We start from the raw sequence: 2,447 nt of genomic DNA on the forward strand, positions 1-2,447 counted from the left end.
TTTTTTAGATTTTTTAGGTATTACTGTTTGTGTTCACACTGGTTCTCGCGGTTCTTTCAATAAAGGGTGGTTCCTAACGGATCCTTCTCCTATATATATATCTATACTACTTTAATAAGGATATAGGAAGGACAGAATGGTAATTCGGCAATGTGTTGAAAACACCCTCAATGCACAATGTACAAGTCTTAAGGCATAAAGAAACACAATACTTTTACCCTTCACCCGGATCCATCAAGAGCCGTCCATTTTCTTTCACTTTTTCACACGGATCATAATCTGACGGCTGTTTTTGTGTTCACACGGATCCACTTTCCCATTCCTTCTCTCTCACAACTCAGATGTCTCACAAAACCTCCAGATCCTCTCTCTCTCTCTCTCTCTCGCTCTACGACTCAAGAACATCATGCCAGATCTCTCATCAGATGCCGTTTCATGACAAGATCGTTGAAGGTCTGCAACCTTTGTTCTAGGAATCTTGAAAATCTTTCGTTATTACATTTTCTGTAATCATTGTGACCACTACCGGTTGTAATGCAGTGGTTCCGACACCGGAGCTCTGGTGGAGGAGACTAGGGTTTCGGCGAAGATAAAGCCATCGGAGGCTGAACCACCGGTGCGGGTATCATCTTCATCATCTAAACTATCTTTACATCTGACACCAGATCGACTTCCTCATTATCATCACCACCATTTCTAGGGTTTCTTTGCCAGTCGCTTCAAGATATACGCTTCCTCAGCGATGAATCTCTCTAGATCCAACACGAGATCGACTGGTTTGACCGCTCGGTATCTTTCTCTTTACAGTATCTTTTTTTTTTTGTTATTTGAATCGGATCTGTGTAATATTTCAGATCTGCCGTTGAGTTGTTCGTGTTAGGGTGCACCGGAATAACCAGATGTGGTATGTGTTCTGTAGTTTATTTTTTTTTCTTTAAAGAAGTTTGTATCTTTAATTTTAAGTTGATTATTCTGTTTATCTTGCAAGTATCATCTGGAATGAACAAGCTGGATAACCAGTCGATCTCTACAAAATTTCAGTAAGGTATTGTTCGAGCCCTAGCTTTTTTATTGAGTGAACTCTGTTTATGAAGCTATGATTGACTGATTTCATGTTGTTTCAACATCGGATGTGTTGTTGTAGCTGATGAAAGGATGACTAGATGAATAATAACTGTTTTGTTTGGTTAATTTGATTGTTTTGAATTGGATGTGTTGCTATATTTGATAAAAGAAGAATTAAGTGAATAGTAAGACCGTGTGTAGTGGGGCGTGATTTATAAAATTTTTTCAAAAAAAACGCCCTATAACGCCCCGGTAACCACTACACCCGGCGTTACTGGGCGTTATTACCACTACACATGGTCTAACTGTTTTGTTAGGGTTTACGTTGTTTACTTTTGTAGTCGTCAATTTGTTTGCCAGTATTATCATTATGAGACCATTTTCTCCAATTAGCATAAATTAGTATTATATATGCGTGAAATGTAATTTGTTTCTTAGCTTAAGATAAAAATAGACTTAAGTTTTATTTTACTTCCATTCAGTTGCTTGAAGTATTCTAAACATTAAACCATATTAAGTATATTTCTTTTCCTGTGAATGTTTAATATTTTCCTAACTTGATTTGGTGAATGTAATGTTTTTCAATTTCTATTCAGTTGTGGTATACATATACTGACTTTGGCATTGTTATTGTTTTACTTTAAACAAAATGTTGAAAATAGTTTTTTAACCCTTGAAGTATCTCATGAATCTTTTCGAACCTGCAACTCTGTTTCTAATTAATTTTTCCGGGATGTGCATAACTTGAGAAAATCGCGGGGTCCACCAAGGAGACTATGAAACTACGCTCACTGACTCTATATCGCGAAGACTCCGAAGCAAGTTTATCCATATCATTTTATAATGCACAACTAGGAGACTCCCAATATCTATTATGATGAAGAATGATGATCGATTTATGAAGATAAGATAATTGAGATGTGTAAATTGTTAGGCCATTGCATAGAAATGCTACATCGATGCTACGAATAAGAAAACTAACAACCGTGTGTATTATACAATATATCACGAGATGGTTAAAAAAGTAACAAAAAACGAGTAATGCATTGTAAATTGTCACCGCCGCTGCATCGCGTGGGTTTCCTACACAACCCTAAACTATACCAACCTAAGTGATATGTTTCCCGCCGCATCGCGCGGGTAAACGACTAGTGTATATATATATATATATATATATATATAGGGTAGGGCTAGATAGAACACCCTATCTATATAAAAAACCCTAGAAAACCCAACCTCCCGACATTTTTTTTTTGAAAAAAATAACACATGTAATATACATGTTTTTAAGAGTTTTGGGCCAAAAAAATCAAAAAAGCGCCGAAGGGATAATTTAAAAAAAAAATTTCAGCAACTTTCAGCATTTTTGTCTAACACATGTT

General features: G+C 36.2%; 1 long non-coding RNA gene across 1 annotated transcript; it reads left to right on the plus strand.

Moving 5' to 3' along the window:
• Positions 1-353: 353 nt before the first annotated feature.
• LOC110885670 lies at positions 354-1,887 on the plus strand. Its single transcript, XR_004869141.1, has 6 exons — positions 354-453; positions 541-622; positions 701-776; positions 855-904; positions 989-1,045; positions 1,815-1,887. It is a non-coding gene; the product is annotated as an uncharacterized LOC110885670 (long non-coding RNA).
• Positions 1,888-2,447: the final 560 nt, after the last annotated feature.

This window comes from Helianthus annuus, chromosome 10 (assembly GCF_002127325.2).
Source record: "Helianthus annuus cultivar XRQ/B chromosome 10, HanXRQr2.0-SUNRISE, whole genome shotgun sequence".
Lineage (NCBI taxonomy): Eukaryota > Viridiplantae > Streptophyta > Magnoliopsida > Asterales > Asteraceae > Helianthus > Helianthus annuus.